This window comes from Lutzomyia longipalpis, chromosome 2 (genome assembly GCF_024334085.1).
Source record: "Lutzomyia longipalpis isolate SR_M1_2022 chromosome 2, ASM2433408v1".
Taxonomy (NCBI): Eukaryota; Metazoa; Arthropoda; class Insecta; order Diptera; family Psychodidae; genus Lutzomyia; species Lutzomyia longipalpis.
The window spans coordinates 2,356,341-2,374,105 of record NC_074708.1 but is presented as its reverse complement, the minus strand read 5'-3'; the positions used below and the strand labels follow the sequence as shown (position 1 = coordinate 2,374,105).

Here is a 17,765-nt window from a genome sequence, read left to right as displayed (position 1 = left end):
TGGGTGCCAAAAAGGAGTCATGCGAAGGAGTTAAATTGGACCAGAGGCGAGGAGTTTCTCATTTCTCTTTCGTGCTACACAGTGATTCTTTCACCCCATATGCATTGCTGGCAAAAAGCTCATGCCAAAAGCACAAAAACATTTCTAATTTTCTCATCTATATGGAGAAGTAATTGCACAGAGGACACCCCCCAAAGGGATCCGACGGGGGTAGATGGTAACAAAAAAAGACGAATTAACAAAGAGATTACAAGGAGCTGCGAAGCATTCCTTAATTGATTTTTTTCTTCTTGCACAACCCCGTGAGATTTCATCTGGAAGATCGTGCCGAAAGCTCACACAGTGCGAAAAGCTTTAAGGTGTGTCGAAGGCGTATGAAAAAAAAGTAGCAGAAAATAATTATCCTTCCAAGGACTTTTTCTTCTACACGTCGCTCTCTGCCAAAGTATGATGGAATATAACATAGCTTCGCATAAAAAAGGCAAAAAGTATATCATCGCGTGATAATTTTGAGCGCTGAAGCTTGTCAGGTAGAAGATTGAAAAATAAATGAGAGAATTAAACTTTCAAAAATTGATGAGCTTTTGCGCAGATCAAGCTTCATTTTGGGTGCTAAACTCAGTCCCGGCAAACTTTTTGGAATTTCGAAAGGAAAATTCAATAAATTCCAATGGGATTGTTTACAAAATTTTCAATCAAAATTTCATGCGTCGAATTTTGCAACAAGCTTAAAATTTTTCAGTACCCCTGTGTGCAATTTTCCCTGTAATGGGCGCCTATAAATCCCTTTCAGGTGCGTGATTGTGGCGTCCACACAAAGTGAAATCAATCACGAAAATTAGAATTTAAAGAAAATAATTAATGGATATTTAATGGAATTGCCACAAATTCTCCGGGATTTTCCGTTGAGCTTTTTGGTGGGAGCTTAAAATGTGAAATTGGGGTGTTTTGCAAAAGAGAGTGGCGTGTGAATTGTCATTGAGTTCATACACCGCACTGTGAAAGCGCGGTATGAGGGATTTATGACGATGAAGAGTGATGAATTGCAGGGTGAAAGTTAAATTTACGGGTGGTGTGCTTTAGGGGGAGGGAGAGAGAAAAGGGTATGGGGTGGGTGTAGGATGGCTGTTAAATATCCCGTAGAAAGCTTTATGATGAAATTTTCATTGAGTAGCTCTCCTGTGAGCATTCATCAGCGATTTCGTCATTAAAGCTGTCGAGACATTCCACCCAGAGAGATTTTGTGTTTTGATGATGATAAGCTGCTTGACGTGAAAGCCACCCCTCCTCCCACTTTAGGGGTTTTCTGGCTAAGATACGTGGGGATGAGAAATTGGCTGACAGAAGACATCTTTCAGCAACAACACAGAAGCTTGTCTCTCTCTCATTTCTGGTCATTTTCATTGCATACAAATGACGGTGGTGTGGTGACTAAAGCCAAGATGATTTGGGTCTTGTTTTATTCGCATTCCACTACCTATTCAGGTGCTCTCATCCACAAGGAGTTGAAGTGAGAGGAGGTGTGGGTTTTGAATTCATTGCATTAAGAGTGATGGAGTGCATGAGAAAATTTATGTGAAAAGACATTTCGCATGCATCCCTCAAATCAACAAGGACACTACCCTTGGGGGCAAACCCCAAACTACCCTCTCCCTCTCTCTCTCCGGGCAGTGCAACCACCCTCCTCTCAGATAAAGTGATATAAAAACTCTGCATTTATCTTGAGAGTGTGCTGCCCCTCATCCCTGGGGAGATATGCTGCAAAATATACATTTGATGATGAGCTATTCGGGGTTATTCCATTGATGAATATCTCTCCTCAATCCTACAATTTAATTCACTTCATTTGGGCCAACTCTGTATAAAACAGACCAAAGCTTTCTGTCTCTCTCTCCATCTTACTCATGCACACAACAGAACACAGCACACACACAACGTGCCCTTTCGTAGAAAGCTTTATATTTCTCAGTGCCAAGAAAATGCAAAACCGGCGACATATCAAGGAAGCGATTCTACTAAACTCCAAGCCACCATTTGATATATGTACTATGTGCGCCCTAGCAAGAAAATTGCATTCCTACACACCGTTTAAGGGCAGGAGGGGGTGGTGGGTTGACAAACAGCCTTGCCGAGAAAGAAAAATGTGCCACAACAATGGCGGCGTCCTTCTTGTGCTTTCTGCCAAAAGAAATTTCGGATGGATTTTTTGAAAGCTTTTCAGGAGCTTTTTTTCGCGATACCCTTAACTTGCTCAGCTCATCTTCAACGTTTTAAGCTACTGAACATGGGGGTTGAAATATAGGTAATTATTTGTTGGGCAAATTCCCTTCTGAATGTTAATTAAAGATTTTCCGAGAAGAGCTTTCGTAAGAGGATAAAGAAATTTACTTAAAGACACTTAAAGTTTTAAATTGTGGTAGGTTATATTATGGAGATAATTTGAAGCAATTAATTTAAATAAAAGAATATTTTTAAATTTTTGTAGATTATAGGAAAAAATTAAATATTTAGAACCAAAAAAACTTGCCGGTATTACCTACAACCAAAATAATTGAGCTTTTGCTCATTAAAGTTCTACTCGAATATTATTTTTTGGGTCTCTCAGTTATACAAACAAAGTGAGTAAAAATTACAAAAATAATTTCCCAAAATTGTTTGTTTAAACCACATAATAACGAAGTTGTGTTGAAAATTGGCATTTCAGTGTTGATTTTTAAATTTTTTTCAGTGAACTTTCACTGCTAAAATGAACCTTATTAAATTATTTTGCAAAATTGCAATTTTCAATATAAAAATTAATTTTCTCAAACCGCAAAAGTCTATTTATCAGCTAAATGGGGGAAATAAATGTTTATAATATTAATTTTGCAATATTTTCGATACCCCCCATTCGCTGTTGGGGGTTGTTGGTAGCCACGGGGGGTCACTCAGTGAGTTATTCTGTACTAATAAAAGTTTAATTAAAAATATAAATTGCATTTAAATCGTCGATACCACCAATCTCAATTGATTTCTATTTTCCACTTCGTTTCAAAAAAAAAAAGAAGTTTTTGTTTATTTTTTTTATGCCACTGAAAGCGATTTTAATTTAAAATAAATTAATTATATTGAAGTTTGTTAATTTTAGTGCCTTTTGGGAATATGTATGATAGTCTAATTTTCAGAGCTTTTTTCAGAGCTTTCATTTCACTCCTGCTACAATAAATAAAACAATCAGGAAATGTAGCCTGCGCATAATTTTTTTTTTGCATTTTTAATTTGTTTTCCTGATGATAAATCCAATGAAAAAAAAATTAATGGAACTCATGTATGCAATACATAAATGATTAGATTTTATTTAAAATGCTTCTGCTGTGAGAAATAAAATAAAAATGCAGCGAGGGCTTTAAATTATCTCCATTAATACATGTTGCTTGTTTACCAATTCCTCTCGGGTGGAATGAATGTTTTCAAAAGTTTGAATAATTTATTTTGTATGGAATAAATTAATTTAAAATTAATGCAGAGTGTGTGGGAGAAGGGGACAGCGCGTGCAAGCACAGAAGAGTTATCTTGGAAGACATAAAATGAGCAACAATTTACGATAGTGAAGTGCAAAAAGGTCTGATGGAATACAAAATTGTTTCATGGAAATCAATTTGATATGGATGTGGGGTATGTACTTCAACTCCCTCAGCATCCTTCCCCACAACCGCCCGTATTCATCTCTTGCAATTTTCCATGGACTCTCATGGGGGAAGAATGGTGTAAGCATCATGTTTCATATTGCAGCACGCAGAATATAGGGAGAGAGAGCCTGTGAGATGTTTGAAAAATTGCACTAGGGAGCTTTCATAGGAGCTTTTTTCTTCTCCACACCCCATTGCTGGGTAGATGCTATTCAAATTGAGTTTACGAAGGCGCCATGCGATAGAATAGTGAATACTAATGAAGAGATGGAGAATTATGAGGACATTTAGTACCATGGAACATAATTTTCCTCTCCACTTGTGTTTATATGAGGAAAAATTGTGTACAACCACGGGGCTTTTTCATCATTCCCTCTCATTTATTCTCCACACAAACCCCCACACTCTCCCCCCTCAATCTTCAACAGTAACAAAGGGTCTCTCTCACGGGGACAGGAGTGGAGAGCTCCTTAATCATGGGATTTTCTTTGATATGAAAATTTTCAGGACCTTGTTTACCCCTTTGGGATGTTTTCCTTCCTCCCCCAAGAGGCTTTCCCAGAGACTTTTAAAGTACACACACACAACACTCTTTGAAATTGAGCGAGTAAACAAGAAATTGTCTTGCCAAATAGGAAGTCTCCCTGTTTTCCATGAGGGAGAATAAGACCTCCTCCCCTATATATGCCGTAATCCTAATCCACTTTCTGACACGTCGCTCCGGGGCAATTGACGTGTATTCACAATCTGTGTGTGTGCTTTCCGGAAGAGCTTTAAATTTATCTTTCAAGCTTCTTTTTGTGAAAATATTCTCAAGTGCTAAAAACTTCTATTCATGCGCCAGAATTAAGGGTATATATGGTATGTATTTTCATGTGAATTTTTGCTACCTATTTAATGTTTTGGGAGAGCTTTTATGGAAAAGGGAGGAAATATTTTTTAGAATTATTTTAGTGCATTAATCGATTAAATATTTTAAGTTTGATGAAAGAAAAAAATTAAATTTTAATGAAAGAAAATGAGGAAAATTGCGGGGCTAATAAAGTAGGAAAAAGCTTTGAAAAAAGCTCAAAATATCTTTCTCAAAGAAATAGAGAAAAGTCGCTTGAATATAAGTTGTAGTGTAAGGAATTTTTATTGAACTACCTATACAGCTTTCCTCTATATCTTGAGCTTATTCTGAATCTCTTTCGGACTTATTAAGCTCCCACAGTTTCCAAAAAAACTAATTTTTATTCACTCAAAAAATTATTTAAAGAATTTTCCATCAAAGAATCTTTTGCAAATTGCAATGAATATCTCATTGCAATTTCTTAAATTCACACCTAGATTACCACCCTATCCTACATTTCTACCACCCTCTGGTGTTTTCATTAGACAAGCTACTTTTGCTTTGGTTCCACCTCCATCTATCACGTGAAAAAGGTGAAGGTTTTCCATGTGATTTTTAGATGAGAATCCTCCCATTCCCCTCGAAATGGATTACCATCACCAATCTTCTCATTCACCCCCACACGAGGGTGGCCTTGAGGGGTGGTTTTGTGTGTCTGTGAGAAAGGGCATTGGGGACGACACTCCGCATCAACCGCAGTATATTTTGTCTCAAGAAAGAAATTGGCCTGGCTATGCCCCTATGCTACTGGGTGACTCCATGTGATGAAGTGCTGTACGTCAGGGGATGGTACGATGGGAAAGAACTCTATATATGGGGTTGAAAGATCACTTCCTCTGCCGGAAGAAGTGCGGCCATTTGAGATCCTCACTTCCGCCTGTGATTGATGACACCGATAAGGGAATACAATTTAACTGACTTGGGTGTGTGTGAAAATAATTTTTCATTTGATTAAAGTTGCAGAAATGTGCGTTTTCTATACGCGCCACTCCCCCACACCACCCACCCCTTACACTGTACCACCTACCTACCCCCGTATAGAGGGTGTAATACACTTAGCCACTTTGATGGATGATTTCCCCAAGACTTCACTTTTTGATTAATGTGTGTGTATGTGTGTGTGTGCGGGGGTTGGAAAGAATTCTTTCGCCTCATGGCATATGTGAGGAGGGGGTGGAATAGAAAAGGGATGAGATTGCATGACACCCACCACCCTTTCCGCCTTCTGATTTTCCTTCCACCCAAATGAATTGGAATTGACAGTGGATTCCAGTGATTTTCTTTTTGGGGGGCAAAGCTCGTTTTCTAATTAAAAGCTTTCCAGCTGCGGTGACGGAATTTGAGTTATGCTCCGGCACCGTACATGCCAAACGAACTTTCACAGGGAATTCTTTTTATCCCATCCACCTCCTCCCCTCCCTGAAAGTTCAATTCATTAGCATATGAAATGCAAAGGAATTCATTGAAAAGATCCTTACGCTCTACTGATTAAATTCACCGTGTGGAAGGATTAAAATAGAAAGTAGATATGTATGTAGGTAGGTACAATGACTGCTTAGTACATAATTACTTTTAAGCTCACTCACTTTTTAATTATATTTATAGAGGTAGACTCAGGTAGGAAGAATAGATGAGATGCAAAGATTAATGAGGTTTTAAAGTTTTTTCTTTGAGAACAAAAAAATATTGTTTGAGATTTTTCCTTTAAACTTTTGAGAGCTTTTTGTTTGTATTTTTCTCTCCTTGATAATTTCAAACAAAAAAAAAGTTCTATTTTTGTGAGTACCCGCATATAATTTGTATCTTTAGGCACCAAATGATGTAGGTCAGTAACGTTTGAAGTGAATTGAAATTGAATAAAGAAGTTCTCAGAAAAAAATCCCATAAAGGTCATTTTATATTTAAAATCTATAAAAGGGCAAAAGCTCTCAATATTTCCATCTCACAAATTTTCTCTACATATTTGTTTTGTAAGTAATACGAGCATATCGATTGAACATAAATTGGATGAATCTGCTCCTTTTAATTGCTTCAATATTATTTCAGGTAGGAATGTTTTCATTTCTCAATGTTTATTCCTCCTGGAAACCTATTGAACGTTTTAACAAGATTTATTACCGATACTATTCATTGTAGTAAGAAATAATTCAAACGAGAAATAAGAGAATTGAGAGAACTTTTTCTACGTGCTGGAAACATTGTCATTTCCAAGAGAAGACTAATTTAAAAACAAAGCATTTTTCTCAATGATTTATGCTTTATTTATCTTTCAAATTAATTTATTTGTATGTAGCAAAATATATAGTATCATTATCTTGCAATCGAAATGTCAGAATGAACATTGTAAATCAAATGAAAATCTTGAGCAATTCCAAACAGAAATCATCCAAAACAATCTCAATGGTTCTCAATTACTTCATTGCCTCACATTTTTCCCCAATGGGATATTCATTGGAAAAGGAAAATGGTCAACCAGGGTAGGGTAAATTCTACCATTCTGTCTATTTAATTTCCAGGAAATCTCAAAATAAAATCCAACGACGAATTTTCAATGATTTTTTTTCTTTCTGTAAAACTCTTTTCTGCGTTGGAGCAGTAAATTCCATGGAAGAAACGAGAGATGATGGGTCTTGGATGTTGCTCAATTTGCTGAACATCGCCCCACACCCGTGTGCTATTGAAACACCCATCATCGAGTTGACAGATGTGGGGCACTGGGGGATGATACCATATACATATATACATTGAAGAAATCGCAGCTTATGATTTTGATTTTCCCCGAAGAAATTCTAAACAAACCTCTTAGACGATCGAATTTTCCGTGCTTCTGTGGGAAAGTTCCACTGAAAAATATCTATGGGGTGTGGGAGCTTTTTGATAAATGAGGCAAAGACGAGAAAATGCGGGATGGAGAGTTTTGTGGGTAGAAAACTCGGTAAGGGGGGATGACATGGAAAATATACTAACATCAATTGGTGTCACTTTAAAGCTCCCTTTTCGGTGATGAATTTACTAGTTTTCAATTTAATCACATTCAATCACCACTATTAGTGCTCACTGTTTTGCCACCAAATTAATTTTGTCACTCACTTCCCAGCCATACTCTTTCGAGAGCTGTTAGATCGGAAAATATTCCTCTAAACACTTTGATTTATTTTAGCATAAAAGCACCAGCAATGCTGCCTCCAAAATCTCTTTTGGTTCCAACATGAAACTCTCCTTTTAGTGGTGCACCACCAACAAATACCCAGAAAAGTAGAAACTTTTGGCTTTTAGCACGAAAGAAAACTTTCTAAGCCGGTTGCGAAAAAGCTCTCGCGTTCAACTTCTGGCGTGGCGCCTCTTCTAAGCTTTCATCAGTGTGTTGTCACTACGAAGAGAGACCAAACACTGGACCACGAAAGCTGTGAGAATTTCCTCTGAGGCTGATAGGAAACTCCACACAGTGATTTTCCTCTCTCACGCGCAAGAGAAAATGAGAGAGAGAGAGAGAGAGTGTGGCAGCCGCCCACCCCACTCTGTTGCGAAAAGCTTCGGCGCACTCGGGGCGAATGTGATCAATTGCTGACTGGGTTAAGTATTCCGGAATAAATGATGAAAATGCGTACGAAATATTTGTCACTATATATGTAAATATACTGCTATTCGGGTGCTCGCCATTGAAACCCACCCCCATCAATAACATCCATTCAGGCCATTTTTGATGCTTCTTTTCCGCACCCCAATTGGCGCACCCTGCACGCTTTTTTCCTCCCACCACCAACCCCCATCTACAAACGTAAAAAAATCGACACATTTATGCGAAACAAAGTGGAATCGTTAGAGCGTACAAAAAAGTGTTGTACTTATATTCTTTTATTGATGCTCTCTCGCCTATCTTCGCAACACCCTCAAACAGACACCGAGCTTCCAACCAAAAAAAAATCATGCGTATGACTTTTGAGCTCTAGTTGGGGGGCTCTTGGAGGTTTTTCTTTGCGTGTAAGCCCTTGAAAAAAAAAATTCACTTGAAATTCAAAAAGCGTTCCCACCACCACTGAAATGAGAAGCCCCCAACGAAAAAAAAAACTGTCACAAGTCACAAATATATCTTATCCTCCGCCACTGCGGAGAGCTCAATATCTGTGTGTGTATAACCTCCTCCAACAAAGCGAAACAAGTCTTTGTTTGAGAAGAATCATCATGGAAATGTTACAAAGGATAATTTTGGCTGAAGAGAACCCTTGATAATTTATTCAAGAATTCATTTCAATAATTAAGACACAGAGAAAAGGGCAGAAAAGGGAAGCTTTTTTCTTCTTACTTATTTTCTTGGCAAGAAAAGTCCACCAGAAAGACGTAAATGCATAAATTGATCACTTAGGTAGATGAAATTTGGAAGAAAAAAGGGAATTTTGAATTTCATCCCAAGCACAACATTTCTCTCTCACCAACAAAAAGGTAAAAAGAAAAAAACTTTAAGAAACATTTTCAAAATATTTTTTTGGGATAAATATTTTTTGGATGAGAAAACTTTGAATTTTTGAAAAATTCCGAAAACTCTTGCCAAAGACCAAACAGGTGGGTTAAATTTGGAAAATTTTCATGGAAATAGCAAAAGTTTTAACGCAACGTTAAAGAGAGACAAAGTATGTAGAAATTAAGGTTAATTTTGTGCAATAATTTTATCAATTTAATAGTATTTTTAACGAATTCAGATTAACTTGAAAGTTGACCCGAAAAAAAATTGTCTAACTTTCAATCCACACCGTTGAATGAAATTTCAGCAATATCAACCCCATAGAGTTTCAATAAATTCAATATTTTTTCACGAATATTTTGATTTACAACCCCACCATCCCATTGAATGCCCATGGAAGCTTTCACAGCCCAAAAAGCTCCCATAAATTGGTTAAATTTATATTATAGCTTCGAAAAAAAAAATCTTTTTGCATTGTTCAAGTCCATATATCGAGTTAAATGCAGACCCACTACACCTCCCCATTACCCACCCATTACCCACCCACTGACACCATCAATCATCCCACCACCAATTTATGCTTTTGCTCCGCACCTCTGACAACAATGTAACATGTTTTGGTGCTTTTCTGCTGCATGCCCCCATGCAAATTTTCCAGATGAATTACAATTATTTGCGTTTAATTTTGCGAATAAAGCATTTTACGGGTATTTAAATTTTGAATAATGTTTCCCCGCACTAGGAAAGAGCAGCTGGATGAGAAGGAGGGGTGGTGAGGAGCTTTTCTCATTTGCAGAATCTCAACTAAAACATTGCGCGTACACATCCACTTGGGGAAGCTTTTATTTTTAGCTCTCGATAAATTTGCACTTTTAGACATCTAATTTGAATTCAATGGTTGATGGGGAGAGAATCGGGGAAAACTTTCCATGTTCAAACATTATAACTTTATACCGGAAAATTTCAAAATTTTATATTTTATGAAATATTAATGAATTCTTTGAAAATTGGAGCAATTAATTCCTTTTTACACCCTTTGTATTATATATAAGGGAGCTTTTTTTCTCTGGAAATTTTTTCTGGATCTTTTTTTGCAAAAGGTTTATAAAGCTTTTTTTTTAAATATTTTAAAAGTTTTTTTTGCTACAAATGGTTTATGAAGCTATTTTTTCCTGGAAAAAGTTATTTAAAGCTGCTCCAGAAAAAGGGTTTTAATAGGATCTACATAGGATTTAAAAAAAAATCCTTTAAAAAAGTTTTATAAAGATTTATTTCCTGGAAAAGGTCAATAAAGCTTGTTTTCCTGGAATAGGTTTATCAGATTTTTTTTCCAGGAACAGGCTTATAAAGCAATTTTCCAGTAAAACTTTATGAGATTTTTTTATTGTTAAAAAATGTTTAAAAAGCTCTTGAATTATGCAATAGTTTTTAAAAGATTTTTTTTTTGAAAAAGCTCTATGAAGATTTATTTTTTTAGGAAATGGTTTAAGAAACTTTAAAAGGTTTATGAAGCTTTTGTTTTTTTTTACAAAATGGGTTAATAAAGTTTATTTCCCCACCCTTCATCCACTTTATAGCACTTCCCACATGTCCATCATAGCACTACATGTATAAATTATTTTGCTTAGTGTCCATTCTCTATGGGAAAATAAATTTTAATGAGTTTCCAACCACATGTTTTTTACCACGAAGATCGTTTGGTGGTGAAAGCAATTCAGTTTGGACAGGTTTTTCCCAGTATTTTTTTGAAAATCTCTCCCTACAGGAAAATTTAAACATATATTTCCCCTCATACGGAGAAAACAGCTTTGTGTGAAATGGGAAACTATAATAGTAATTAACTCCAATTGAATGGGAAAATTAATCACTGGAATTTGGGAAATTGTACAACAAATTTTTGATGCGCCTACGAGCTTTCCAATAAAGCAGCAAGCTTTAGTGTGGGAGTGTAGGAAAATCTTACGCAAGACGCGGGATAATCTATCATGTGCCAGAACAATTTTGATTTCAATGCCACCCCCCAAACCAATCTTTGCTAATTTATCCCTTAGTTTTCCTCGCGCGAACACGAGTGAAAATTTTCATTCTTCAATCTTGATAATTCATGATGAATGAGCTACGGGACTTTGGAACTGTTCCACAGAGAGTTTTACTTTGGTATAATGCACACTGTGTGGCTCCCAAAAATCTATCTTAATTATCCTTTTCATTTTTCTCATTATTTTATCTTTAAATCCAAACCACCCCTCAGTTTTCATCCCTTAAACTATATGGGCGTCAATTCCCCTCAAAAAGAAAGAATGGGATGGATGCACTTTTGGGGGAGCTTTCTCGGAGCTTTCTGGAGCGCAAATACAGCGAATAAAAAACCCGGGAGAATCGGCTGATGGTGCCAAAAAAGAACTTCAACTCGGAATTGCTAAATGACTTATAAATTTCTCGACATTTTCCCAATTGAACGGGTGTTTTGAGCGGTAGCCGAGAGGGGGAGGGAATGAGGGTGCAAGAGAATGAAATTTAATGCGATGAAGAAGAAATTATCGAGATGGTTTTTCTTCGTGTGGAATAATGAAAATTCATTAATGTTTATAGCAAGTTTTTCTCTCATTTGATATTCTATCTTTCTCATGAAATATTTGTTGTTTTATACCTATAATATTTTCCTAGAAAGCTTAGATAATTCTTCTGGCAACTAGGTGAGCTTGAATAATTTTTCTCAGTTCCTCTCCCTCTCTCTTTCTGTTTTCACGCACACACACACATTTCCAACTAAACTACGTACATGCTTTTAATTAATTAATCTCCAATTGATTTTCATGATTCTGACTCCCCTGTGTGGGGGTTGGAAATTTTTCAATTAACATTTTAGTCAATTAAAATAATTTAATTTGCAACTAGATTTGATTTCCGACAAATTAATTGAAAATTTGTTCTAAAAAAAATGTTTCAATTGGGAAATTGATATTTACCGTGAAAATTGCAAATTTAGCACAAAAATCCACCCACACACGTGCTGACTATGTATGGTTATGGTAGGTAGTGTATGTAGGTGAGTTAAGCCGTTTGTTTGAAAAACAATTTATTCCCTTCTGAACAGTGTAGTGGGGGGTGCGCAAGAAGCTTTTCGAAGGGGAGAAAATTGTATTTGTCACACAGGGGTGAGTTTGGGCGTATACCTCATCCTGTTGCAGTCGTACACACATACCCCCCAACCCCTGAGATGAATGGGGAGCACGAGAAGAATGGCAAAGAGGAAGAAGTAAAAAAAAAGAGGCCATAGAGTTGAAATCAAGCTGTCTATCAAAGTGAAACAACAGAGAACCACAAGTCAAGGGAATGGAAGGGAGGCTGCGCACGAGGGGGTGGTGGTGGTGGCATTTTCTACATTAGTAATGTCATGTCCCACCACACAGCTTGTCATTGTCACACAACGAACAAAATAAAAACCTCTAAATAAGCGGCAGTTTTCCAAACACACTGGCCCCCACCCGCGCGATCCAGAGAAAAGCTTTCCTTTTCTCGGTGAAGGAAAAAATTCACCCAAAAGCTCAACGGCCTGAAAGTCAGAGCGGATGAGCCATTTTGAGTCTTGCAGATTATGTGAAGGGGGGTTCTATGTGTATATGTTTTGTATATGTGCGTGGTATTTAAAAAGAAGTGAAAAGTTTATAGAGCTCCAGAAAGTCTCTATGAACTCTTTTTCCTTTCACTTTTTTTTCATCTCCTTTTTATTTCCTTGCTTTTTCGTCTTATCGTCATCCCATGTACATTGTAGGCATTTTTCTTCCCAAGTATCTAACGTACGGGAAATTCAACTTACCCAGGGGGCTTACAACTTACAACATTTTAAGGAAAATAAATTTAAAAAAATATTATCTTTAAATCTCAAAGCTTTGAAATTTAATTTTCCTAAGAAGAACTTTGATTAAAGAAAAATCTTAATGAAGTGAGTGCAGAAAAAGCGTTCAAGAATTTTGCTAATTTACCAATTTTCAATTTATCCACCTCTCATACACACCTCCTTGGGTGTGCTGTAAACTTGAGAGAAGAAGAAAAGAAGCAGCAGCAAAGAATGGGATTTCAATTATCCACAAAGTAGTAAAAGAATGAACCATTGGGGGTGGGGGTGCCACACAGCTCAGTTGGAGGAACTTTGAGAGCATGCTGGGACAGGAGAAAGAAAGAAGAAGGAAAAAAGAGCCATGAGGCCAAAGTGTAAGAGACTTTTATAGAGAAACTCATATAAAATTCACATAACTGACACATCGCTTTGCATTTGTCGAGCACACACACCCCTGGTAAGGGAGAAGGGGAGGGGGAATAAAGTATATATGTACGACGTTGAGAGGCCAAAAGGAGCTGCAAAAAAGCTCCCTGTGTGGGACAGATGGTTTGAAAAAAAAATCCCACCATAGCTTGCAGACAGGAAGTCCCAAACTTGTACATTGTGGGTTTCACTTGTGCGGGGTGGGGTGTGAGGGAGGAGATTTTCGGAGGGAAATCATTTTAAAAGTTTCCCGCGTGATTATTTCTCAAGTCATGAGAGACAATTCCCCGAATGGAGTAAAAGTTTAATCATAAAATAGAAGAAAAGCTAAAAAGGAAGTGCATTGGAAAAGCTCTCTCTCCACTCTCTCTCTCTCAGGGGGATATGAAGTGATTTTCGATTGAAAATCCCTTTTCCTACAACTTCCATTTGCCTCCTTTCCTTGATACTTTCGCCATTCCCGGGAAGAAATTGTCACAGCTGGATACCATAAAAAATCCCTACACACACTCCATTGGCATTTCCTGGCGGAGGAATATCACTCCTGGTAGGGAGAGGAGAGCAGCAGTGTGTGAGAAAAAATATAGATAGTACTAAAAATGCAATAAAAGGATCCCCATTGCATTGATGGTGGGATCCTTTTGTATATGCGGCGAATCAATGGTGATAGTTTGATGGGGGAGAGAGGGCAAGAGAGAGAAAATCCAAGCTGCGGGAAAATTAAGTTTTCATCGTGCAATAAATAAGCATCCCCGCAGCACTATGAATGAGGAAACCACAGAGCCTCCATCGTGATGGGATTTTCATCCCCATATCTTTCACGGGGATTGGGTAGGGCGAAGGGGGTGAGGGACAGAAGAGCCAATAATGTATTTATTGCACATGCGAAGACAAGCAGCAGTCTTCCTCCCAAAGCCACGTCAAGGGTTAACCATCCAAGATTGGCGTTTTTGCTGCACAACGTGCGCGCGAGTATGAATCAATGGGGGGATGTGTTTGAGCAAATTTTCCAACCCCACCCAACCACCCCCAGTTTTCGCTTCGTTGCACGAACTTCATCTTACCCGCTAAACGAGGGGAGGGTGGAAAGATCATGAATTTTGAGCTTCAACACCCCGTGACGAAGAAAAACATATTAGCTCCACTAATGCTACACATATAATACGTGGGGCAAAAAAAAAAGCTCATGGAGCTTTCTTGGGAAATGAAAGTCAATCCTGATCCATTTTCCCTTCTCCACACAAACAAAATGATTTTTTTTCTTCACATCCCCATGGCCAGGAGCCAACCATATAGGGAAGCCAGCAGGATGAGAAATATATTATTTGTGAATTTAATGGTTTTTAATATAAAAAAAAATTTCAAACTTTCAACTTTCCGTGCACGCGCGAGAGGGAGCAAATTATTCCATTGTAGCACGTGCAATAAAAAACAAGGTGGGTGGAATCTGATAATTGGTGCAATTTTATTTAAATTTGCGTTATTTCAGCACAAAAGCCGCGCAAAATGAAAAATTCACGCGAAAAACACTGAGATAAAAAAACATACTGATAAACAAGGTGTAGGAGAAAAGCTCGGGGAAAAAATAAACTGGAGAAATTTGAATCATTTTATTGGTCCCTCGTGGCAAATTTAATTTTCCCAACAAAGCCTAAAGCTTTTGCAATGAAAAAAAAATATATTTATGACTTTTCAAAGCTCTCTCGAGGCTGTGATCGAAAAATGGTGTATATACCGTCAATGTATACGGGAGGGGGGAGTGGAAATAAATTGTAAATGATTAATCTGTGAAACTGTTTTTCCACCCTCAATGTCCTTTTTGAATGTTCAAGCATTTCCTCCGGTCAGGAGTGAGACAGGAAAAAAAATCAGCTGAGTGTAGAAACTTTCATCATTATACGGAAAAGCTCCACAACTCAATCTCTCTCCCTTTTCTTCGGGGGAGGGAGAAGGGAGGTGAAATTATGAGAAATGCTTCTTTTATCATTGGGACATTTTAATTAAACTGAGCTGTCCGCTGGTGAAATGACAACGCCGTCATTTCAATTTTAATATTCCAACGCAGCGCAACTCCTCGAGAAGCTCCACCATGCGGGACTAAATGGGTATAAATTGAGCTTTCACCCCCCGTCTCAACCATCGTACATTTCTCGCACAGTACTCAACCGGAAAAGAGTTAACACGGTGCGCGCAAAGAATGGGCGCGAGGCAAACCCTTCCCCACCCCCCCTTTAGGGGATGAGGGATGAGAATTAATATGCGGACCAAGGCAGATGTACAAACATTCGAGAATACAATCACGGGGGAAAGTTATATCTATGAGTGGAGAAGGGAGTGAATTTTGCATGGAAAACTTTTTCGCAAAAAGGCACCATACTTCGGGGGGAGGTGCGCGTACTTGAAATTAGGCAAGCACAACTTGTGGAAATTACGACACAATGACGATTTAAATTGCATTCCATAATTCATCTTTCCCTCTCTCTTGTGCATTTTATGCACTTTTGTTTATTAATAACTCGCCCCCGGCCTCCATTCGAGTTCTCTGAGAACTAAACTTCCCCATAGAGAGTATTTTGCAATTGGTGGAAATCCTTGGGAAAGGGAGGAAAACTCTTCTTTCGCACATAGAGCAAACAACCCCCATTTTTCACCTCTGCGACCAACTAAAGTAGATTTTGATGGCAATTTGCTACAAGAGAGCTTTTCATGGGGAAAAGCTCTTCAGCTGTGTGGCAAAAGGCAAAGTTATCCCCCAGCAGGTGGTATATGTTGCAACAAGAAAACAATTAGGTGATGGAGGGCAGATAGTTAGAAGTAAAAAGTTTTCACTTTGAAAAGCAGAAAATATGAGATTAGATGTGGAAAAGAGAGCTTTACTCAAGTAGTTATTGCAATAATACATAGTGTGGAGCTTTTAATATATTTCAAACGTTATTATTTGAATTTTAGATAATTTTTGACAATTTATTTTCCAAAATGTGAAATTCTTGGAAAATATTGTAAGAGATATCATTCCAAGTGCAAACATCCAATTTCTCCTTTTATTCAATTAAATGTCCTGAAGCTGAAATTAGTCAAGCATTGATGGGTACATATGTTATGTATTCTCTGGAAATGCTCTTTTAATTCTCAATATATTCTGAATTATCATACATTTGTCTTGTCAGTATTCTCTCCTCAAGGAATCAAATTAATTTCATTCTTCGAAATTCAAACTCACTCTACGCAATTTACTCTGCTTTTGTCTCAATATTCTAACATCTAGCTAACATCTAAGGAGAAAATCAGGGGGGGGGGGCAAGATCAAGGATATTTCTCTGGAAATTTACGATAAACTTGAAATTAATTTATTTGTGAAGTGGATGAGGTGTCCTTTGAGTTGAAAATCAAATAATAACGATGGGTCGATTGAGTTTGAATGCAAATATAAATTTATTAGATAGATATAGAACTTCTCCTTTGTGTGGGAGATGTTAACTTTGACATGAGGGTTGTTGAAGATAATCAAATACAACCTCTAAGATGACCAAATACAAGTGTTCATGCGGATTTACCTGTCACTTCGCATTCTACAGCAAACACGTCAATGAATCAATGTATTAATTTGTTATCATTCAATTCAAAGGGGTTAGTGGGTGACTGCAACAACCAATAATGTTTACGAAGAAAGGTAGAATTGAAGAGCTTCAAAAGCTCATAATTAGGGAGGGTTTTGTGTTAAATTTTCCCATTAATAATTAGGTCATAAATTAATTAAGCATGGGGATGAAATTTTCCAAATTCCAATAAATTCCATAAGTTGCTATATATAATGATGGTTGGGTCCTAATAATGCATTATTAACTAACACAAATGTTGTAGACCGGGGGATTAGTTCAGTAGTAATCAGGAGAATATATTCCATGAAAGCTGTGATTTCAATTATAGCTACACTAATTGGTGGAATGACCTCATTGCTAATTTATGCTTACATTGATTTCGACCAATTCATCACGCCCCAACACCCATCAAATCCTTGCGGACTATACCGGGTGATGTATTAAGAGAAAATGATCTCATACATAGAGAGCGAGAGCGACCACAGGTATTCATTCTCATTTTGTGACACTATTTTCCTAATTAATAGCTCCCCTTTATCCATCCCCAATCAATTATTTTAGCATTTTCTCCCAGAGCGTATAGGTTAGCTCTTCATCTAGCCTTCGTAGCCCGCCCCGTGAAAGCTATATATCACTGGAAAATCATCCCTTATGCTATACGTCTCCCCACACCCTCAAAAACAACCCAATTCTCCCATCCTTTCCCCTACCCGGAAGATCCGTAACAATTGCCAAAGAAGATTTGCACGATGGGAAGCCTGGAATTATCATTCATATGTATGTGTCTGGTTCTTGAATTTATGGAATTTACTAATTAATATTCAATACATGCCCCCCACCCTATATTCAGGTGTGTACGCATGGGCGAAAGGGGTTGGGG

At 37.6% G+C, this 17,765-nt stretch overlaps 1 protein-coding gene and 1 long non-coding RNA gene across 9 annotated transcripts in view; both read right to left on the bottom strand.

The window, feature by feature from the left end:
- Positions 1 to 8,433, bottom strand: part of LOC129788584 (uncharacterized) — a 70,379-nt gene extending 61,946 nt beyond the window's left edge. For both annotated transcript variants that reach the window (XR_008750378.1, XR_008750377.1), the window contains exon 1: positions 7,528 to 8,433. This is a non-coding gene — a long non-coding RNA (uncharacterized LOC129788584). The remainder of the gene's footprint in view (positions 1 to 7,527) is intronic.
- Positions 1 to 17,765, bottom strand: part of LOC129788572 (neural-cadherin) — a 273,188-nt gene that overhangs the window by 150,644 nt on the left and 104,779 nt on the right. The gene's annotated exons all lie outside the window — the stretch shown is intronic.